At 46.7% G+C, this 24,011-nt stretch overlaps 1 protein-coding gene across 50 annotated transcripts in view; it reads left to right on the top strand.

Annotated features, from left to right (window-relative positions):
* The first annotated feature begins 1,070 nt into the window (after window positions 1–1,070).
* The window catches only part of SORBS1 (sorbin and SH3 domain containing 1), a 255,908-nt gene continuing 232,967 nt past the window's right edge, over window positions 1,071–24,011 (top strand). For 20 of the 50 annotated variants that reach the window (XM_037805198.1, XM_037805195.1, XM_037805201.1 and 17 more), the window contains exon 1: window positions 1,071–1,290. The gene's annotated coding sequence lies outside the window, so the exon portion shown is untranslated. Of the gene's footprint in view, window positions 1,291–1,665; window positions 2,153–24,011 lie in introns of those variants that run through there. The other 30 variants (XM_037805238.1, XM_037805235.1, XM_037805239.1 and 27 more) reach the window with 16 other exon arrangements.

Genomic DNA, 24,011 nt, shown 5'->3' on the forward strand with positions numbered 1-24,011 from the left:
TCCATTGTGCTCAGCCCAAGGGTGACTGTCCTACCTTCAAGGATGTCCTAGGGAAGCAGGAAGCTAGGCATGGAGGGAGCAAGTTCTGGGCTCACAAGCAGTTTCCTCTTTCTGAGTCTGTGTCCTTTTCTGTAACACTCAGGGAATCTGGAGTAGGTCAGGGGTACAGTGCAGCACAGTGGTTAAGGGCTCTGAACTCAATCTAGCAGTCAGAATGCCCCCAACCCCTACGTGCACATTACTCTAATACTTCTCACTGTACTTTTCACATTGAAGATGATCTTCTATATTCATTTGTTTGTCTCCCGCTCTTACGTTGAAGCTTCACGAGGGGCGGGACCTTGCCTCTCCTGTTTTCTGCAGTAACCCCGGGCTCCAGCACAGCGCCTTCCATGGAGCACCCCTCTCGAAAATGTGCATTGCAAGAAAGAAATCTCAGAGCCTGGGTTCAAATCTTGGTTGCGCTGCTTGCTGTATAACCTTGGGCAAACCACTTAAACCACTAAACCTCAGTTTTCTCACTTGAAAAATAGGGATTAGTAATATGTCTTTCTTATAAGGTTATGATGATCAAAAGAGAAAATATTTGGAAAGCATTAGGCACACTGGCTGGAAGAGAGTATAATAATGATAATAGCAAACATTTACTTAGCGCTACGGCCAGGCATTGATCTAACTAAACGTTTAAATATATTAACTATATTGAGGTTCATTACATCCTATGAAATAGGTCTAATTACTATCCCATTTTACAGATAAGCTACGGGACACAGAGGTTAAATAATTTACATGCACTCAAGACACGTTAACTATTATTTTTATGTGTAAGATTCCTTCCAAGCTCCCCTTGGGCGACCCCTTTCAAGGACCCGAAGCCGAGAGGGGTCAGCACCCGGGCAAACTCGCGGCTCGGCCAGGACAGAAAGGGTGACTCGCTTCGCGCGCGCAAGCGCGCACCCGCTACCGGCCCGAAATCCGCGGGCCCGCGCGCCGGACTCACAATACCGCGAGGCGGGCCGCGCGCTTCCTCGTCCCGATTGGCGCACACTCCCCTTCCTGTCATGGTCGGGCTTGTCACCGCCCCCTGCCACCGCCCGCCGCCCGGGCGCTGCCCAAGTGGACGGTTCCAGACGCATGCTAATGAGGGGGCGGCCGTCGCAGCCCATTGGCCGGCCGAGGAGGGCCTGTGAAGTCAGCGCTGAGTTCCAGAAAAACAGAGCGCGGCCAGCTGCAGCGTGTAGTGCGAGTGGGGCAGGACGCGCGCAGCCCGTCTATCCCGCGACCCTCAAGGTAAGTCCGCGCCGGATGCCGGGCCGCTCGGCCGCGCTCGCACGTTCAGCGACGGCGGCGCCGGGGGCGTGCGCCTGCCCGGCCCCCGCGGGCGGCGCCTTTGTTCCGCGCTCGGAGAAGGTGCGTTTAAAGGGCCAGCTGTTGGAGGGACTTAGGGGACCACCTTCCCCAGAGCATCCCTTTCCCTTGGTCGGGGAGCCATGCCTTCCCTCGGCCAAACCCTCCTTTCTGCCTGCTTGGTCTTTCAAGGAAAGTTCCCGGGGATGCGGAGGGTCTGGGGGTAGTCCAGTTTTTTTTTTTCTGTTTTTTTTTTGGGGGGGTGGGGTGGCGTGGGGTGGGGTTTGTTCTTGGGATCGTGGCCTCTGCTGGAAGAGAATGTCCTCTTGCTTCAGGCTGGCTGCAATATGAGTGGGTGAAGGAGACATCAAAGCCCGGGTGGGTTTTCGCTGTAAAGTGAAACTACCGAGGAGGGGCTGCTCTGCAGCAGCTGGAGGAAGAAGGAGGGAGCGAGCGGCAGGATGGAGGCATTTCGGGAGTATTCATTCATCAGCATCGCCCCGGAGGATAGGACGCGGGAGGGGCGCTAGGACGACCCGCCTGAACGAGCGGGTACGTGTGTGTGCCCGGGGACACCGTGCTTGCCTATCCCGCCCATGCTCCTTCATCGCCCAGAGAGGCTGACAGCATCTTGCTAGGCAGCTCATCACCAAGATTCCCCGGGCATCCCCGGCTCCCGCCTCGCTGTTTTCCGTCGTGGCTTCCTTTATAAGCAGTAGCGCCATTCAAGATGGGAAGGAAGAGATGCTTGAAGTCATTATGTTCCTTTCATGGGAGACCGTGCTGTCGAATCCTGCATCCCCATGTAAGATGTCGTAAGATGGCTTTGAGATTGACCAGTGCATGCTTTCTTCAGGCAGACAGAATTTATTACGCTATTACGTTGCTACAGAAAAGCAAAAGGGATCCCCCTGAGCGGGGCTCGTTTCATCCAGACCCTGGGTTTCCCCAGCATGTTCTGGCTGAGCATTAGGATTTTTGTTTAAAACACTGAGCGCCGGGATGCCCCTGTTGTTACAGGGCGACCTGCTGAAATGGCCCGAATTGGTTTCGCAGTCAGTAGGGAGGGAGGTGCGTTTAGAGACATCCTGGAACCTATCCGGCATATCAGGCCCTGAATTCCACCCCCTCCTTTTGCACCCTTTTTTCCTCTGCTGATTGAAGGCCAGGGATGGCTTGTCTGTCTCCGTTCTCCTCCTTATTTTTTAAGCCCCTCTTCTTAGATTCAATTCTGTGGTTTTGGTTGGAAAGGGAGCTTGGTGGTGACTGAAAAGGGGGTGGATTAAAGATGGAGTGGGTGGCTGAGTGGGACAGCATCCTCAGTGACAGAAAACCATATGCTAGATATTTGGGGACTCCAGTTCTTCAGCCCTAAGAGACTTCGGTGAGGGAGGAGGCTGTCTTATGGAGTGAGGTGTGTGTTTGTGTGTGCATGCGCGGGTGTGTGTTGTGGCTGTGAGAAGGGAGGGGTGGAGGAGAAGGATGCTGCCAGCAGTTTTCTGCCCCACCCTCTAGATGCTGCCTTAAATAGCTCCATGCCAGCCAAGTTCTGATGTCTCCCTCCTGGCCCCAGGGGAAAGGCAGGGAAGGGCTGGTGGGTTGGCACCTCTGCCTTGGGCACTGTTGAAATAGATGGTTAGGAAAAGGTTAGTTTTCCACGGGTGGTAGAGAACACATTTCTCAGCTGAAGAGCCCGGAGATGAACTGGTGGCTTTGCAGTGGGGAATTAGCAACTGAAAAGAAATGCTTTCTACCTCTTAGGGTGAAGAGATGGGAGGGTATTGTCGTCTACAACACCCATCCCCTGTTGGCCCTTTTCTCCGCTTAACTGCTTTCATTTTATTGTAGTTGGGAGTTTCTGTGGGCTTTTCTGCAGGGATTGGGAATGTTAAGGGTTGAGGTAGGGGTTTGTAGGAAAGGATGACCCAATGCTTCTTACTGGTGGAACAAAGACCTGTTCAGCTCTTCCATCTTTTACTCTCTCCAAGATAGAGTATGATACAGATAGCAGGGTCGGGGGTTTTCTTTGCAGAAAATGAATGGGCAGGGTCCAGGAAAGAGAGCTTTTGTTGTGCAGAATTGGTAATGATCTGATTATCCAAACATAGCTCTGGATCCTTCCCTGGGACATGGAAACAGGTTTGCAGTAGAGGGCACTCACTAGTAATTTAGGATTTAAGATGACTCTATGAAAAGGAAACGGATGGTCTCAAAAAGCCCTGCTGGAGGAGCTCTGGACCAGAGGCATGACAGCTGGCTTTGGTCCTGGCGAGCAGTCTTCTCCTTGGTTTTGAGCTAGTGATTTCCACTCTGTAGGCCTCAGTGTCCTTGTTGGTTAAGTAGGAGGGTTTGGAGCAGATGGTCTCCAGGGTTCCTGAGAGCATTATCTTCCTTAGAGTCATAAGTACAGTTGGAGATGGCATTTTAAACTCTTTTCTGTTTGCTAAATTGATGCTAAATTCACAGTATTGACCAGTGGCATGTGAAAGGCTCCTGATGGATTCAGATTCACTTCTTCCTTGATTAGTGTGATTTGTGAAGTTTTACCATATGTGAAAAATTCAGAGCTAGAATAGCCCAGAGTGAGAGGCGCAGACTCTCAGAATGGGCAGTTGGCCAGGGAGATAAGGGTGGGATGACAGAACCCTGAGGAAAGGAAGTTTGTATATTCACTCTCTCTTCCTGTGTATGTTTAACTCATTGTTTCATTTATGGTTAGACAGGTGAATGTTTAGATATTTAGAACATTGGAGTCGGAAGAGACCTCTGTGTTTGCCAAGTTCAGACCCCTCCCCCCCAGCTAGGAATTGGAGGGTTTGGGAGGCTTGGTGGTTTGCTTGATGTCATACAGCTAGTCAGAGGCAGAGCTGGGCAGGATACCTGGTAGATTTATTCTAGGTCCTATGTTCTAGAAATATCTCAAGCCCCCTCCTCTTGTAAAAGAGGTATGAGTCTAAGATGGGGTGGAGGAAGGTAAGGGTGATATAGGAGCAGAGGAAGGGAGAAGTTGGAGAAACAGAGGGTGAGAGGTTGGGGACAGGTCAGGTGAGGAAGGAGAGAGGGTTGAGGCTGACTGGGGAGGCACTGTGAGATGTGAAATAGGAGAGCCTCTCTGCAGTCCTCGGAGTAAGGAGAGGCTTGGCTTAGACAAGAGTTTGTGTTGGGGGTGGGATGGGGTGGGGGTGGGGTGAGTAGGGATGGACTGAGGGTCTTGCTTGGGGCAGGCACTACCTGGGAGTCTCGTTGGGCTGTCTCTGGTTGACCCTCCAGTATGAGGTAGCTGCTTAGTTTCATGGCCAGCCGAGGCCTTTGGCTCCACTGGGGCATGCAGGGCTTGAACACGTGGGAATCAGGTGTGCTGGTCATGATGCTGGAGAATGCTGAGGTGGGACCCAGTTCTGCTGAAGTCCCGTTTTTGTTTTTTTAATGCAAAACTGAAAAAAAAAAAAAAAAAAGCATTTTTTTTCCATGCAATTTCTTTTTAACTCAGGCAGCATTTTCTCTGATTTTCATAGGTACTTGGTATGTTTCCTGAGATAGTTTTTCATTTACTCCCTATTCAAAGGAGATACTTGGAGGTGACCATAGTTTACTGACCTGTCGCTCGGTTGGGAGAAGCTTCTGGCCTATGACCTGAGTTAAGCCTCATGATGTTTCAATGAGCAGTTTTAGAGCTGTTAACAGTGGTTAACCAGATCATTAACCATTCAAAGGCAAGGATAAAAGGTGATATTACTTTGAAGTCTGTAGCTGAAGCCAACCACAAGCCATGAACAGTGTAATTTACTTTGGCTACTCTTTCAGGTGCTAGGAAGCATATCTGTGGACCCTTTAGTTGCTTCCTGTTTTTGGATATGATTAGGCATGTCTGTCCCTGCATCTAGCCATATCCCATCCTTCTGTTCCCACATTTCCCTCCTCTATGCATTTCTTTTTCGCTCCTGTTGTATCTCTCTCCTTGCCCTCCCTCCACATCCTTTTTTTTTTAATTGTCAATAATGTAGCTTTGTAGTGTAATTTAATATATTTATTGTGTAATTAAAGTTTCATGTTCTCTGTTCTTAATTCAAAATCTGTTGGGTTCATGCTTTTCAAATGTGAGTGTATGTGTTTTACACGAAAAACAAGTAAGAGGCAAACAACCCAAACCCAATTAAACTGCTTTTTTCTTCTGTGTAGCCTTCCATTGATTTTTTTCCTTCCACCCCTTCTGTGGTCAGTAGTGGCTCTTTATAGGAAAAAGCTTTTCAACCCTCTGTCATATGGTTATTATTGCTTGTACAACAAAAACGGCTACAACAATAGAGTTTCCACCCATGTATTGTAGACCACAGGGGACACCCTCCCTCTGGAAATGTGCCCTATTTCTTGACTTCCTCCCAGGGAAAGAGTGTTCCTTCTGTATTGTTAACAGAGCACTGTGCCTAAGGGCTGGGGGGTGCTGATGACGGAGGTGGGGCAGCTGTCAGTGATTCTGGACTTGCTTAGAGTTGGGGAGGAAGCCAGGCTTATGGCCAAGAGTAGGAAGAATTCAGTGTGATGGTTTTTCTTCGTTTCCCCAGGCTGAGTTTGCCCAACTGGCAGTAGCAGGACCCAGACTCCTTCAGAAAATAATGAGATGCTTATTAATTTTTGGATTAGTGTTGGGAGGGACCTCAGAGGTATCTTTTGGAGGGAAGATGGGCAGCCACTGACAAGTTGCTGGTGTGAAGTCCCAGACGCTTTGATGGATGCCTGCTGGGCTACTTCATCATTTTTAATTCTGGCTGGCTAATTGCAGAGAAGGTTTGAGTTTTGATGCCCAGAGGTCAGCAGGTAGTTTAGTGCCCTAAGTGGGCCTCGCAAACAAGAAGTGCCCTTGAAGTCTCTGGTTTTATGTTAAAAATTCATGTGAATTTTGTATGCTGCTCTATAATGTCTGTGCTGGTTTGAGTACAAGAGCATTTAAAATTCTTTACTGTTGAGTACCATTGATGGCCCAGGAAAGTATGTTTCTTTTGGGCCTTCACTTGCTGTGGCTGACCCCAAATATGCTCAGCAGGTTCCGGACCCCAGTTAGAGAAGCCAGGGCAGGCATCAAACATGGCAGATGAAAACTGCCCTCCAGCCTTTCCCTCTCTGGCTCTGCCAGACTCACCATATGTTCCATTCAGAACTTACCCATGTCCCCAAAGGCCCAGGTTCTCCCTGTCACTAGCCACCTCTGGACTTGCTGTCTGCTGTTCCCTCACCCGCAGGCCTTCTTCTCCTTTACCAGGCTTGACTTCTCCTTTCAGACTCATCTCACATCTGAAAGAGATGCTTTTCTTCCATGTTCCCAGAGCAGCTGTGTTCACCATCCTGCCTCTGTTACTGCTGGTTCCCTCATCTGTCTCTCGGCCAGGCTGTGAGATCTGGAAACAGAGAGCTGCTTTTCTTGATGTCACTGTCCTATTTGCAGATTGCCTGTTTACAGTGCTGTTTCTTGATTATTCAGTTTTAGGTGCTATTTCTTGATATCTTACTATGCGTTACAGGAGCCCTCATTCTTCCTTCCCCCACCCACATCTTTCCCATCCTCCCAGTATGGTCATATCATACGTTTTGGTTACATTGATATTCAATGTTTACATTATTTTGACTGTGTAAATAGCCTTTATGCCAGAGCCATAGAGTGTACTATAATGACATTTCCTTCCTTGTATACCTTTTTTGGGTGAATAATTGCCTCCTTTTTTCTATTTACTTAACTTTCTTTGTACTTATAACAAGTCCCAAAGTCTCTGACAACATTTTAAAACATCTTTTTATTTTACAATTTGTTTTCCATTGGCAACTTCCCTCCCAGAGGCCTCCATCCCTCTGCTGTATTGTCAGCTCGTTGACCTCTAGGTGTGTATCATGACTGTCACCCTCGGAACTCCCTCACTTTGTCTTGGGTGGGATCCTCTATTATGGGTTTATGGAAATTGTTCCCCTTTTTTTTGATTTACTCGTCTAGGAGAGGGGGTTTGTAGAAGTTGATCACTTCAGACTTGCATGTTTGAAATGTTTTATTCTATACTTACACTTGATTGGTGGTTTGACTGGTCCAGCATTTTAGTTTGAAAGCCATTTCCCATTGAATTTTGAAGGCTCTACTCTCTTCTAGGTTCCAATATTGATGTGAAGAATTCACACGCCATCCTGATTCTTGATTGTTTATAGGTAACTTGCTTTTTTCTCTCTGGAAGTTTTTGAGACCTTCTCCCTTTCTCTGTATTTGAAATTTCCTTGCTTTTTTACTTACTGTGCTGGGTCCTTGGTAGACCCTTTTGATCTGAAGATGCACATCCTTCAGTTTGGAGAAATTTTGTTTTCCTTTCCTTTTCTCCGTTTTCTTTGTTTTGTCTTTGGAACACCTATTAGGTGGAGGTTGGAATTCCTTCCTGGATTGAGTTCATAATTTTTAAAATATTCTCTTATTTCCATTTTATTATATTTTTGTTTTACTGTTTGAGAGATGGCCTCAGCTTTACCTTTAACCCTTTTTAATTCTTTTTCTGCTTTCATGTTTTTACATGCAACCTGCTTGTATGTTTTACTTTCTAACAGCTCCTTAGTTCTCTGAGTGCTTGCACTTTAGCAGAGCAGACAAGGGCAGAAATCTAAATTGGCTACTGCATGTTGGTCATCTTCCTAGGTTCCAGAGTTCTGTTGACATTCCTTGTCTGCTGTTGTGTCCTTTCCACTACTGTCCTTTTACTGGGGTTCTGGGAGAGAGCAGAGATAAACCTGTGTGTGCGATCCTCTGATTTGACCTCAAGTATGTTTCTTCTCTTTATACAAGCCCTTAAACCAGTACCTGATATGTAGTATATTCCCAAGACATCAAGAAATGTTGGTTAAATGGCAGAATGAATGCTTCCAAGATGATATGAAAGCCTTCAAATTTCAGCAGAATCCCCAAACACCCAGTTTTACAAAAAAAAAATCCATTGCTTATTCTGAGATAGTCATAAGAGGTAACGGATCCTGCCCATGTACCATGCAGCATAGGATACCATGAGATAACATTATATACTCTGGCTGGTGAGTGGCAAGGCCCAGGGGCTACCTCTAGCCCCATCACTAACTGCCTAGGGCACCTTGAAAGGTCACTTACCTACTAGGGCCTTGATTTCCTCAGCCTTAAAATTAAGCATTGGTTAAGGTTTGATTTATTTCAATGCACTGAGCACCTGCTACGTGCAAAGCAAGGTACTAGGTAAGCATCCTTTCAGCTATCTCTTCTAAGGCAGCCAGTTTATTCGTACATTGGCATCATTTCAGTATTTTGTGCCTAGGTTTGTTACGGCATGTATCAGACTGAATTGAAGGTGTTTGGTTTATATGTCTTTTTCTTGAGCTTAGTTTAGTGCCTTGCACAAATTAAGTACTTGATAAATTTTGTGTCTTATTATTTCTAGACCATGGACCTCCTGAGAGTGAAGACCACATCATAGTCATCTTTGCATTCCCTATATCTACCAGAGTCCTGACACTTAGGAAGTGTATAATAAATTTTGTATTTTTCTGCTTAGAAGGAGTATTATCAAGGAGATATAAAAATGTGAGGCACTCTGCCAGAATCCCCAGACTCTGCTTGGGGAACGAGGCTCAGCTTATTGGACATCCAGCTGGTCTCTTGCAGCCTCCCTGGCTCACCTACGGAGTTGGGTGGGGCGGGGCAGGGAGCTTGAATGCTTTGGCACTAAAGCCAGTGGAGACAGAAATTCTGGACCACAGCTCTGACACTAGAGGATTGTTTTCACCCAAATAGATTGCAGCTGTTTATTTGTTCAAGCGGGCTCATGTGGTTACAAGTTAAGATCAGATTCATCCTCACTATGAAAATGAATTGCTAATATAATCCTGCATTTACAGTGTTTAACAAATTTTAAATACTTTTTCATAACTTGTTTTGTTTTTCCCAAACCTCTGAGTTTATGTGCCAGGACTAGTAAGTAGAAATTTCAGGGAGATGATTTAGCTGACTGGAAGAAAGAACTGTAATCATGAGAGCTGTTCCCCAACATGCTGCATTGGGAGGCCTAGAGCTCCTTGTCAAGCCAAGGCTGGCTGGCTATCGGTTAGGAAACCTGAAGAATCAATGCCTGTGTGGGAGGTGACGTAGTATTAGAACACCTGAAAAGTCCTTTGCTTTTAATTTGTCCACCACCTATAGACCAGAGTCTATGCTTGGCCCTGGGAATATAGGGGTAAACGAGAGAGAAATGGCACCTGCCCTCCTGGAGCTTATAGACTAGAAATGTGCTTCCCCCCATGGTAGCCACTAGCCACATGTGCCTATTTAAAGTAAAGTTAGTTAAAATTGAATACAATTAAAAGTTCAGTTTCTCAGTCACACTAGCCACATTTCAAGTGTTCAACAGATACGTGTGACTAGTGGCTGCCATATTGGATGGCCCAGATGTAGAACAGTTCTGTCATCTCAGGATGTTCTCTCAGCCAGTTCTAGACTAGAGAACTAAAATACTGTGTTTCTAGGCCAGGCAGCTCTGATTAGCCTTGTTTCTTAATCGTGCCAGTGGTGCCATAGAAAAACCATTTGCTTCAGCTCAAATGACTGGTTGGGATTGAGCTGGGACCAGATCTCGTCTTCAAGCTTGTTTTTTCTCTCCCTGAAATGAAATAGGGGAGTGTAATCTCTGCACTCTAGGCCACCTGGGTTCAAATCCTGGCTCTACTACTTCCTAGCTTTGGGTCCTGTTCTGTACCTCAGTTACCTCATGTGTAAAATGGGGCAAATAATAGTACCCACCTCATAGGTTTGTGAAAAGAATTAGATGATCCAGTAATGTAAATCTTTTAGAACTGCCTGATACATAGTAATCACTCAGTATATGTTGTACACTATTATTAAAATGAGAAGGAAACAGAAGTTAATGGTAGGGTCAAGGAGACATTTTCAGATAGGAGACTGTGGAGTGGAAATAGAATGTTGGCAGGCGAGGCTGTTTGTAGAGCTGACTGGCCACCTGGAAAGGGACACACAACTGAATGTTTCTAAGCCACGGACTGCATCGGTCATGTGAGCTCATGTAAAAATGCCAGCACATTTATAAAGTCCTCTGAGTCCCAGTACTAGTCACTGGTACACTGAACAAGGATCCTTTTGACGTCTCCTTCCTGCTGGTCTACTTCTACTCCAGGCTGGTCCCCACAGTCCTCTTGTTCCCGCCATTCCCTCTCATGGGAAGGTTGGGGCTGGAGAGGCAACTCTCTGTGAGTTCCCTTCAAGCCCACAGTGGGGAAGAGGACCCCTCATACATCTCCATCTTGGAAGGGTGGGTTACAGACATTTACCACCACTACCACGGAGCAGAAGAGTACGGAAGAGAGAGGGGGCAGACAGAAGCCCGGCTAGTTTAGCAGTTGGATCCTGGTCTTTTCTTTGGGGTTTCTGTTTCTTGGTTTGTGTTCCTGCTGCTGCTCAGTCTTGCTAGCAGGGACATCTAGTGTATTCTGGAGGTGCCCCATTTTTGCTGAATGAGGAGAAAGAGAACTCCGACGTTAGTCCCAGGAATGGGAGGGTGCCCATTTGATAGGGAAATCCCTGCTTGTGCATGGAACTTCAGTTTATGAAATGCCTTAATAGTCACAGTCTCATTTCGTTCATTATACAAATATTGGTGAATGAAGTACACATGGGCTTGGGACTTCTGGAGTTTATTTCCTCATGAACATCTGAGAAGGCGTGGCTCTTGTCATCTCCCACAGGCATTCAACAACTTGTTTCAGGTTATAATGTAGGAGGGTTTAGCGTGACAAAGTGTAGGGGTGGGGTGGAGGGGAGGGGCCAGGCACTGTAGATGTGCATAACCCACGTGGGGCTCACAGGGCAGGTAGTGGATTGAGGCCAGGAGTGTACCTGCGATCAGGTGGCTGGTAATGCTGGACGCAGGACTGATTTGTAAGGAGACTGTTCCTGCCACCCTGGACTCTCAATGTGGCATAAAAATGCAGATTCTGCCAGAGTACCAGTGATCAGGGATATTGAGTACTTGTAGCATGACCTATAAACTGGCTCTGCCCATCTCATCTCCATTTGGACCTTGACTTTCTATCATCATGGGTGGGTAGTGTTCTAGCTCAGAGCCGCAGTACCAGGAATGGGCTCTTAGTAGATCCTGGAATTGCCCTTCTGCCTGCATGTCAGTGTGAAAGCTCATTACTCATTTATATGATGCCTTATGCATCGATTATTAACAGCAGCCTGTGTGCCAGCTTTTGAGCTTGGCTTCCCAGTTTGAAAAGTCTCTATGACATCCCTCTGAAATCCAAACAGTTTCTTTTATTGCCAGGAGTCTGTGGAACCTGGTGGCTACACATTTGAGTCATTTCCTTGTTTGGCGTGTAAATAGATAATGCATTTACAGGTTACTTTTCTCCACTTAGAGTATGTCCTTAGTTGGGGCAGATCCAGTGTTGGGTGATTGTTTCCTGCAAGCATCAAATGATGACCAGGGGTTGTAGGTGCTTATAACATATTGAAAGTGTGTGTTGGGGTGGGGGGGCTGAGGAGAGGGGTGGGAATGGGAACATTTTCCTGGTAAGTTAATGTCAGGGAGTCTTTCTGAGGCTGCTGTAACATCTACACTGCTGACTTCTGTGTGCTTGGGCCTTTCTGTGTAGATAGTGCACATAGGAAGCTGGTGAGGGGAGACTGGGCAGGATCTTGAAGCCAGGGGTTAGGTAACAAAGGTGGGAACTAGAGCTGAGACATCTGAGTCGCTGCCCCAGTGCCCTGGGCAGTGGGCTTGAGAGCTGGCCAGGGATTTGAGTGGAGAGGCCAAAGTGAAAATAGGGACTAGGCTGTTTTAAACAGGACAAAGTGAATAGAGGTTCTGGAGAAAGCACAATCCCAATAGGGACAGAAATTAGAGTAGCTGGTGAAAGCTGGGACTTGGGAGAGCTGAGGGCCTCAGCAGGGTTTGGTGGTGGTTGCTGAAAACCAAGTTGCCAGGCCCATGAGCCTGGACCTGGGCCGTGTCAGGCCTTTTAGGATGATTTTGTGTTTGCTCTGTGGAGCCATGTTAGATGTGGTACATTGTGAGCCAGCACTGGCAGGTGTGAGGGGGCGAGTCCCCCAGGAACTGGGACACGGTCATGCCTGAGCACTGATAGAACATACAGCGCCTCTTCAAGACAGCTGCTCCAGGAGGAGGCCCTGCAGCCCGCCAGCCTGCATTACACTTGACATTCTTGGTTTTGTCTTTAATTATTAAAGTCATGGCCCTTTAAGCACTCACCAGCAGCATCTTTGTGAATAATTTTCCCTTCCTGGGGTCAGAGGCGCTCCAGCAGACAAGAGGTTTATGAGGCCTGTAGTTCTGGATTCCCCAGGAGGCCCCCTCAAAGAATATACTCCTGGGACAACCAGCAGTGCATAGGAGGCCCTCGAAAGCAAGGTGAGGACCTCTGTAGCCTGTCTTGTAGCTTGGCATTTATTTTGCACAAGTCCTTAATTCAGGGAGTATAGGATGTTCCTTTCCATTGTACACGAGGAAGAAACAGTGCTGTTAGAATATGTAAAATATTTAACATGCTCTTTAAAAAATTAAACTGCCCAGGAGCCTTTGATTAGTGGCGCCGTGGCAAAGTGCATGGCCTTTGGGGGTGTCTTCCTGGGGCCCTTGGGTGCCTCAAAGGAGGAGGAGGCCCTAATTCTGGGAGGGCTGACTGGGATGCAGAGAGCCCACCTGCTCTGCTTGGCTCAGAGCTGTGCAGTAGCTGAGCCGAGCGGCCCCCTTGGAAGTCAGGGGTGGTGTGTTTTGACAAGTGGAAAGGAGTAAAGGGCAGGAGGAGAGCTCGCCATCTCTTTTGGGCTTGTTCACGGTTTTATTGGTCTTGGTTCCTCCCTGGCACTCACTATTCTCCGTCCACCCTCAGGACTTTTGCCTTTACTCTTTCCTTAGCCTGGAGTGCCCTTTCCTCCCTTCACCCACCTAGATAGCGCCACTTAACCATCAGATCTCACCTGAAGCATGACGTTCCTGACCAGGTGAAACACACACACGTGTGCGCACACACACACACACACACGCTGTGTGAAGCTCTCTTGACACCAGGTACCTCTCTCTCATGGCATTTGTCTCACTGCTTTGTTAAACTTGTTTGGAAAGTCATTTGTTTGTCTGCCCAATCCACCAATTGTAGGATCCGTGATGACAGGCACCAGGGCTGTTTTCTTTTCCCCTTTATACCCCAATGCCTGGCATGGCCCTAGCCCCAAAGAAGTGCTCACTATCTGTGAAGCAAATTAATTCATTTATTCATTTAATAAGTTTTGGATTCTGAACCAGATTCTGGGAATACGGAGAGAATAAAATACCCCTGCTGTCCTCATGGAGCTCCTAACCCAGAACGGTGGGTGAGCACTCAAGATAACCATTGAGGCACAGGAAGAAAACATTATCTGTTGACCTTCTATCTATTCTTTAATTAAAGTAGAAGAAAGACGTAGCTTTTCTACTTACAGTAGTACAGATTTTATAATTAACTTATAAATAAATGTGTGCAAAGCTGTTTTACTAGTAGGCAGATGTGACAAAAAAGTTTGGGGTTCACTAGTCTGAAAGGGGAGTTAGGGCAATGAGAAGGTTCTTATGTCAAAGAGTGATAAGTATCATGTTAGGGCGAGTACAGGGTGCAGTGGGTGCACACAGGAGGGGAGCTGGACCTGGGCCATGATGGGAGGGGCCAGAAGAGGGCTTTCCAGATAGACACAGTGGGACCAGCTTGTGCAAAGGCAGGGAGGCACAGGGGGGCTTAGTTCATTGGGGGGAGGGCAGGTACTTTAATAAGACTGGAGCATAAGGGGGAAGGAGGGCCTGCTAAGTGCCCTCTACAAGGTGTTGAGAATCGGGAATTCCAAGCTGGATGAGACTGAGCTCTTGCCTGTAGGAAGGACCCAGTCTAATAGGGAAGAGGAGAATTGTGCCAGACTGCCTTAGGAGAGAGATAGCAGAGAATACTTAGAATTTAGAACAGTGAATATCTTGGTAAGGAGGGATCAGGCCTGGCCAGGCCTTAGATATCTAACATGGCCAAGATCACAAAGCCCTTTTCTTCATGCAAAACCCGGGGAAGTGTCAGGACATTGACTTCAAGGCTCTTTCAAAGTCCATCTCAGTTGTAGGCCTCCCTGTGAAGTTCTCCATGGCTGTCTCTTACCCGGTGGGTTTTTTTGTCTTAATGTAATTTAGACCCCTCCTTGGGCTGTATTTTCTGGGTAACAAAATTGTATATGAACAAGAAAGTTGTATTTGGTATAGGTAAGTAAGTGTAACTGGTGTATTTACTTACTTATGTAATTAATCATCTACACTCCTTTCTTTTCTGTTATTGGTTTTAAGTCTCAGGGCTTGAAGTAATTATGTAATTAGAATCCACATAGCATGTGGTTAGATAAGGTGTAATTAAAGAGGAAAGCCTAATTTTGGAAGAATGATAAGAGGTCATTTGACTCGGTCTGGGCCCAAATCCAATCTTGGAAGAACAGTAAGAGAGGTCATTTGGATGTACGGAGCTTGAGGCCACCCAGGAGCTCAGACTGGCCTGAGAATTGGACAGATTCTGTTTCAGTTCACTGTGAAAGCCATTCATTGAGTGTCTTCCTGGTACAGGGTGTTGTGGGAGTCCTAGCCATAAGGAGGAGAAAGTCCCAGTTCTCATACAGGGCATAGTGGGGACATGAGCTTGGGAAACTAAGTGATTTGAGAGTTCCACTCACTGTGATTCAAGTCAGAATGACATCAGCACTCTACTAGTTGTTGGCAAAGCAGGTCCTAAGGGGGAGAGATGAAGACTCCTGGGGCTGGGGTGAGGGTGGGTTGGGGTAGGAGTCATAGAGCAAGTAGCACCTAAACTGTGCCTTGAAGGGTGAGGAGGGTTTCAAGAGGAGGGATAAGAACTTTCTGAGCATGTCAGAGGGACTCAGGTAATGTCAGTGGGATGAGTGCCAGGCTGAGGTTGGAAGGGGCATGGCCAAGTTGGCGAGTGTTTATTTGCTGTTTGGTGAGGGAGATCAGGTTATGACAGCTCAAGCCGTTCAGTGACTATGTGAGGCTGGGAGGGTTATCAGGCTTAGGCCCTTAACCATGCAGTGGTGACTGTGTGCAAAGGAGTCCGAGATCTCTGTGGACTGTGGAGGTCAGGGGAGGCTTCCTGATGGAGGGGGCTTGAACAGAGCTTTGGAAGACCAATAGGGTATGGGAAAGGAGAGAAGCAAAAACTTTCCAAAGGAGGGGAATGACATGAACAATGGCCCAGAGGAGGGAAAAATCAGATTGGGTGGCATGGGTGCAGCTGCTTCCTAGGGGTCGGATGTGTTGGGCAGGAGAGTCTAGGTTTGATCTAGTGGGAGAGAGGAGTCATGGCAGGTTGTTGGAGGAGGACATGTACAAAGTGCTCAAAGGCCAACCGTATATGCAAAAGGGGAGAGACAAGTCTTTCCAGAGGAGGAGAATGACGTGGAGAGTTCTATTACAAAATTTAACATAGAGAGTCCAGAAAGGAAGGCATGTTTTTAATACCTAGTATGAACCTAGTCTGCACTAGGTGCTTTCATAATCTTTGTCTTGTAATCTTTACATCATTTCTGCTTCTATTTTTGTCTCATTTTAAAGATAAAGCAACAGGATTAGATAGATGAACTAATTTAACCAAGGGCTCAATTTTGAGGCTGGGATTTCACTTTATTCAGATCTTTAACTCCGAAGCCCACAAATGCTTGTTCCACTATATTCTACTGCCTCTCAGGGGAATGTAGGAAATAAGAAAATGAATTGTCTTTGTGGCCCTTATTCCCAGTTAGGCATTTACTTAAAATGTGGATCCAACTGCCACCCATGCTGTGGCATTCCAATACAGTGCACAATCTTAGAGAGTTGGAGATGGTAGGCACTTAGGGCTCGCCAGGGTCCAAGACCGTCATTTTACAGATTGGGAAACTGAGGCCCAGAAAGGAGAAGGGGTGTGTCAAGGTCGATGGCAGAATGGGGATGAGAATTAGAAGAGTCTGGAGACTTTGGTCCGTGTGTCTGTGTTAAGTCCTCCCAGTGGAAAGGTTTGTTTTTAGACAACAATGGAAACCTTTGTCTGGGGCAGGGTTGAATCTAAAAGGTCCTGTGTGTGTGCGCACGTGTGTATGCATGTGCACATTTGCGTGTGTGCATGTTTTCTTTCCTCCCCTTTAACTTCAGATGCCTTTGAACCAGCAGGAAGGATTCCTTAAAGGTTAAGACGGAAGACATTTAATAGTTGGAAAGAGCATAAGAAGGAGGGGGAAGATCAGAAGTCAGAAATAGAAGCCTAAACTCCAGGCTTGGCTAAAAGGAATTTTCCAGGCCTGTTGATAATAGCTAACATTTATTGCATACTCACTGTTCCAGACAGTCTTTACATGTTGGGTTTATTTACCTGTCATGGCCTACCCATTAGGTAGGGACTGTTTTATTGACCCCCCCCCCCCATTATACAGATGAAGGAACTGAGGCTCAGATAGGCTGACTTACCTCAAGTCACAGCATCTGTAAGAGGAACCAGGACTCCGACCCAGACATGCCTTCGAGGTCATCACATCTTAAAGGGTGCTACTGGCATCTGATGGGTAGGGGCCAGGGATGCTGCTAAACATCTTAAAATGCACAGGACAGCCCCCCACAACAAAGAATTATCTGGTGCAAAACATCCATAGTGCCAAGGCTGAGAAACTCTGCCCACTGGGGACATGGGAGCCTATTTGCCACTCAGAACCCAGGGCTAGTGGAAGGACCATCTGGACAGCCTATCTGGGGAACTTGAGTTGTTCCTAGTGCTCCAGAGGCTTCTGTTATGCTTAAATGGCTGCAATTTGGGCTCCTCACTGATAGAGGAGGGGCTAGGGTGGTGGTAATGGTGGGAGGAGTCCAGGAAGAAAAATTCCAGCAAGGTGTGACAAGCCAGGGTGACCACCTGTTGCAGCTGAGCTGCAGCAGGTGAGATGTGGGTGGGGCCCAGTCCTGGCTGCTGAAAATTGATTTGGCTACTTTGCTGTGTGTAACTGAAATAAGAAGTCAGATCTAGCCAGTTGTACTTCTCTTCCTTTGAGAAAAATGTTTTGATTCAATTTTCATTATATAATTATGGCTACTCGCCATCAGAAATAACTGAAGAAGGGATACACAAGTTGCACAGCTAAACTCAAATATGTGTGTGCCTTGCCAAACTTCTCTGAGTTACTGTTTAATCAAACTCTAGTCCTCTGCATTCCACTTAGGGGAGAACTGCAAACTGTCTATTCGTGCTTCAAATTTGGGAAAACTCTAGGGCCCTTGGCTTTTTTCTTGAGCTTCTCTGAGCCTGTTTTCTGGGAACTGCTGGTGTCTGAGTAGAGTCAGAGCAGCCCCCTCTCTCCTGACAGGGCACTGCCTGGGTCATCCCGAGGAAAGCCACACACTGCTTTACCCTTTGTCCGCCGTTACTTCAGGTTCCCTCCTCCAGGTCGGACTCGGAAAAAGCTTGCTGTGTGCCCTTGTCTCCGAGGGTGCACATCACCAGGTCTCATTTTTACCTCAGCAGCAGAGCCCTCCTTTTGTGACCCTGGTTTTGAGCCAGTCCTCCTTTGTCCAGCCTCTGCCATGGCCACAGATACATGCCTACGGCAGTGCCCTTTTCCTGCTGGCCTCGCTGGCAGGCACGATCCCCCACTTCCAAGGTCTTCCTCCTTTATGAAGCTGGTCACTCCAGCTGACATTGTTGCCTCTCCTCAGATGCCCTCTGCTTGGATAACTCCTTTGGGTATTTCACCTGTCATGAAATTCTAAGTCTTTCCTGTGTAACCTTCTCATTTCCCCAGCGGCTCTGTCACTAATGAGCTGTGTGATCTTGGATGAGTCACTTAACCTCAAGAGAAGTGACTTTGGGTTGGACCAAGTGATTTAAATTCCCTTCCAGCATCAGTGCCAAATGAGAGTCACAATTATGGGACCTGGTGAGTTTTACTAAGGTCGGTGGACATTCAGCTTCTCCTTTGATCCTGGACAGATTCAACCTAGAACTAGTTGTTAGAAAACTTGCTTCAGGCTAAGTAAACTCTCCTTAGTATTAATTCTTTGACTCAGCAAATGTTTGAGTGCTTGCTATATCCAAAGGTCTGTGATGGATTCAGCAGGATTATAAAGATGGGGCTCTCGGTCTCTGGCTTTGAGTGTGTCAGAACAAAACCATAACCCTGGGTAGGCTCACCAGGATAGTACCCCATGTCTGTCCTTTATACAACAGTTATCACAATCTAAAATTACAAACACATACGAGACCTGGAGTTTTTCAGTCTTGTTCCCCAAGCACCTGACACATTATGAACAGTCAATAAATAACTGTCAAATGAATTAATGAAAGGTCCCATTAGATTTGGGTCTTGAAGAAAGGGCAGGATTCAAAACATGCATAGATTAAGGGGGGAGAGGCATTACAGACTGGAGGGGGTGGGAGAGGTGTGAAGGTAGGAGAAGGAAACTGTGTGAGCAAACACAGAGATAGTAAAGCCTAAGGTACATTGGGTTACTGTGGGTCCATTTTTGATTGGACCGTGTGAGATGGTGAAATGCAAAGAGACCAGAAAGGTAACCTGGGGTCTGAGGATGGAGAGTCTTGAATTCAAGCTATGTTAAAGGGATTGTACTTTAGTGTGGTATAGAATGACCTCAGCTTCCAGTTTGTCCAGGATGGTCCCCATTTTGCCTGTTGTCCTGGTGTGATTATTAATAATGCCCCTTTCATTCTCAACTAACCCTGTTTGGATTATAAATTATATAGTTCTGCTATCCTATAGGCTGCGTGGAGTCCCCGGAAGGTTTTTTGTTGGGACCTGGTTAGGAAGGTCATTGATTACAGTGCTTGGTGTGAAGCCTGGGGGCAGGAGATGAGTTTGCAGACCTCTAGTCCTGATAATTCAGGCCTGAACTTGAATTGCTGCAGTGATGTCTGAAAGGAGATGGTGAGGAGAGACTACAGGCTGAACCGACACCATGCCTGGTCTCTAAAATGGCTCCATTGTGGCTCTTCCAAAGATAGACCCATTCTAAAGTTCAGGCATCCTGGACAAGCATTTCTCTAACTTGAAATTATGACGGATAAGGAAAAAAATCTACATCGTGCCTGTTTCCTGAGCAATTAAAAGTCAGAGAGCTTCTCCCCAGCCTCTAAAACGGTCTGGTGAAACATGCTGGGATCCACTTGCCTAAACCCCCCGGCATTGTTCCTCGGAATTTAAAATAGGTTATGAATGTGCTTGATGTCAGGAAAGATAAATCTGTGTGGAGGACTGTAGTCAATACATTTCCTTTTTAAGTAGAAACAATATAAAGAGCTTAATTCAGCCCTGAATCAATCTCACTTTGTTACCATGATTGTATAAAACCTGAACTGCTTCATGTCTGTCTTGCACTGTTTACGTTCCTTGATGTTCCCCATCGCAGCTGGTCCCACACGGAGTCAGAGCCTTTTTAGGCCATGCTCAGCTCTCTTCTCTCAGGGCTGTTTTCTTGTGCACTGCAAAAGGGTTGTGCTGTGAGTGGTGATGTCATTTTATAACTAGGGATGCTCTTCAGGATGGCAATGCAGAGTTGCACCCAAATGAGTTTTCTTTGCCGAAGAGTTGAAAACTAAATTCTTTTTCTTTTTCCTTCCCAATAAAAGATTATTAAGTTTAAAAGAGATGATACATACACATGGTCCAGAAATTAAAGATCTGTAAAAATGTATGTATTTGGAAGTGTTCATTCCCACCCCTGCTCTACACACTCCACTCCCCCTTCCCCCTTGCCATTAGGCAAGGTGACCATACATTCCCTTTTGCCCAGGGCAGTCTTAGTTTATGTTTGTTGTCCCAGTGAAAGGATCAGTATCACCCTCTTTCTCTTTCAGAAGTGACCCAGTTTGTGTGATAAATTACATATTCCCCTGTAGCTAGGTAATCATTTTTATTGGTGTCTTGTGAATCCTTCTAATATTTCCCTGTGCAGATACAGACATTATACATTGCCTCTGTCACATAACAATATATCCTGGAAAACTCTGTATCAGTAGATATGGTGCATGTGTCTTCATTCTGCTGAACTGTCTTCGAAGCATAGTGTTTGTAGAGACTGGGAGGCAGTTGCAGTTGCCTTTCTCTTGGTTTATCAATGCAATTGCTATTAAGGTTTGTTTCTGTTTACCTAGGGAGAAGCCAAGGACTGTGGAACATGAAGCCAGGTTCCTCCACTTCCAAAAAGCCAGTTCAGAATAACCTCACTGAGGAAATGTTCATTAAACACCAGCTTAAGGGTACTAGGTGCTTTGGATGAAGTGGGCCCTCCCTTCTTCTCCACTTGTCTAAATTCTTGTAGATCCAGCTCAGATACCTCAGCCCTTCCCTAATCTTCCTGGACAGAATTCCTTGGCATCCCCTTCCATCCACTCATCCACCCATCTATCTATTTATCCATCCTTCCATTCGTCCAGTTAGTCAGCCAGCACTCACCGAGTGCCTCCTTGTGCCAGGACCTGTGCTAGAGAGGTAAAAATGAATAAGATGATGAGCCTCTTGCTCTAGGAGATAGGGAGAGATAGATGAGGGAACAGGCAATTTCTGTGCAGTGTGGTAGCTGCAATGAAAGCCTTATGCCCAGGGTGCCAAGGAAGCACAGAGGAAGGGTGCTTGATCCTTTGGAGCTTGGGAGGGTTGGGGAATTTTCCTGGAGAAGACACTTCCTTTAGTGAGATTTGTTTTCACTTGCCTTATCTTCACTCTTAGACTGAGATCTTTCATGTTCTCATCATCTCTGGTCCCCGCTCCTGTCACTGCAACCCCTGTGTAGTGCTCTGCATTTAGTAGCCACTCAAATGAATGGGAAAAAACCCAAATTAAAATGTTCTAGCCTCAAGGAGATTTCCATCAAAAAGGTGGGGGGGGGGGGTGAGAGGTTCTTCGTTGCCTTGGCCTTCAGGGTTTATCCAAGCAAGTGATAACAAGTGTGGACCCCTCAAGATTGGTGCCTGCCCTTCCCTTTTCAGTCCCCCTGCCTTTGACCCACACTCTGGCCATCTTTGTTCCCCTCTCCATCCAGTGGCATTGCTTTAGCAAGAAAACCCTCCTTGACTCTGAGGAGTGTGGAAAGGAAAAAGCTGCATGAATAGAAGTTTCAATTCCTACCCCCTTCTTTGGTCTTGGTTTCCTTCTTGGAATGAGGGGTGTGGGCTATGACCGCCAAGAATCCCTAAAGGTCTGACACTTCAGAAAACAGAGGTTTCTAAGAATCAGCAAGATGGCTCAGCCTGCTCCTTCTTTAATCTTTTATTAAATCCAACTTCCCTTTTAGTCTCCCTGTGCCACAGGGGGTGAATCAGGCCAGGAAAATGACCTTGTAATAAGGTTGAAAGGGCCCCTGGGAGAATGAAGGTAACCATGAGCAGTGTGTTGTGTGCTGTGGCTGGCATGGAAGTGAGTTTTAGGTAATGTGCAGCTGCAGAGGACATGAACAGTGTTGGGTTGTTGTGGAAGAGGGTTGTAGCTGAATGTCAGCAGACATTTTCTTAAAACTGGGGAGGAGGTGAGATTCATTTGACAACTCACACTCTCCTCTCTGGTGTCCACATCTGTTGTTCTTTCTGCAGTAGCTTTTCATGAGAAATAGGAAGGTAGGATGGCATTTCTTTGTAGGTCCATTTTGGGCTGAAGTTTGGAGTGTTGACTGGGTGCCTGGCTGCATTTGGTGTCTTTACATTTCATTAAATCAGTGCTTAAACTTTGTAGAGCGTAAGAATCACCTAGGGTGCATGTTTCAAAATGCAGATTACCAGGGCTTACCCTCTGGTGGGACCCCAAGATCTGTATTTTTAACATGCTCCCTAGATGATATAGGTTATGTCTGGATATTTTCAGAGGGAAGTAACAAACTCCAACTCAGATCAAAAATAGGGAAATTCATTGTCTTTCAAGCGGGAGTGGTGCACTGTACAACTCCAGGACCCCCCCATTCATGTGGACTGTGATGTGAACGGTGCCCCCTGGAGCTGTGCAGTGGGGTGGCTCTGAATCCAGAGGAAGGCTAGGCTTTGGGGTTATAGTTTAGTGGCTCAGTGACATCAACAAGGCCCCATGTTCTACCCATCTCTCTATTCTGCCACCTTTGGTGTTAGCTTTGCAGGATGGGAGTAAGATGGCTGCAGCATTTTCAAACATCTCAGTCAGGCACAACAGCATCTAGAGGAAGAAGAGGGATATAGACCAACTTCTGGCTCTCTCAGAAGTGGCAGAGCTTCCGGAGGCACCTCCAGCACTCTACCCGTCATGCCTCCTTGGCTGGACTTGGGTCACCTGTCCACCTCTGAGCCAATCACAGTTGACGGGAAGGAGCGTACACTTGGTCCACTCATGCCCCGTGCTGGAGCTGCCTGGAGGAGGCCCAGATACCCGAACAAAATGGAGATGCAGTTAGAAAGGAAGGAGCAGAGGCTAGATCACACACTGAGAAACACTGGCTTCACGTCATCCTGAACAGCTGGGGGTTGTAGGCAAGTTTATCTCTGTTGTGCATATGAGGAAGTGAGACTCAGGTTCAGTAAGTCGTCCTAGGTAACATGCTTAATAGCTTGTGGGGTTTGGGAGTGAGGGAACTGGACTGTTGGAGAGGCCTTTTTAGCCCCAAGATGGTAGTCATCCTCTTTTGTCTTCTTCAGGTGTCAGAGAGGCCCTTTCTTTTCTCATTTCTCCTCCATGACTGCAGTTATGTGGGGCAGGAAGCTTTCTTGATTATTTCTTATAATCAGGGTATTAGAAAAATACATATTGTGCTTCCCCCACCTCCAAATTGGCTGTGTCTGGAAAGCAGTTGAAATAACATCAGCTGTTTTGGGGGGCCTACTCATGCCAGCCTCTGGGCTAGATCTTATGCATACAATATTTTAAATCCTGGTGACAACTTCAAGGTAGGTTTTATTACCTTCATTTTATGGGTGGGGAAACTGAGGCTCAGGGAGGGGAAGTAGACCGTGGTGGAGCCAGAGCGGCGGGCTGTCTGATGTATAGCAAATCCAGTGCCGGTTCCCCACTCCACACTGAGGCTTATCAGTGGCAACCAGCCTTCTTGTGCCCCTGAAGGAGGGTTCCCAAGGAAAGGGGTTTTAGTGTCAAAAGAGTTCCAAAGGAGCTGAATGTTTCCTATGGGAATAATTCTCAGGGCATTAGGCAAAAATATCCTGTGCATAATAAACATATGAGAGAAACAGGAAATCTGGTTTGTTATATAGCAGCTAAAATGTGCACAGGCAAAATTCTCAAAAAAGCCTAAAGTTTTGTTGGATTTGAAAATGGAAGGGCCCTGATTGAGGGTAGGAAAACCACCCTGGGTTCGGGAGGTGATAAATAGTGGACAGTGCAGCAGCAGTAAGGAGGGCTGGGTGGAGAGTCTGAACACCTGGGTTTGAGCCCTAGTTTAGCTGCTTTTGAGCCATGTGACCTTGTGCAAGTTATTTGACTTTTCAGAGCAGTGTCCTCACATGTAAAATGGGGTCCTGGATTGTAGCTTGATGGGCCAAGGGAGCCAAAAAGTAAAGGTGGAACAAGCCTTGCCAAATGTGAAAAGCTTTGCAAAATGAGGGCATGCCAGGGTTTAAGC

This window comes from Choloepus didactylus, chromosome 15 (assembly GCF_015220235.1).
Source record: "Choloepus didactylus isolate mChoDid1 chromosome 15, mChoDid1.pri, whole genome shotgun sequence".
In the NCBI taxonomy this organism is placed as follows: Eukaryota; Metazoa; Chordata; class Mammalia; order Pilosa; family Megalonychidae; genus Choloepus; species Choloepus didactylus.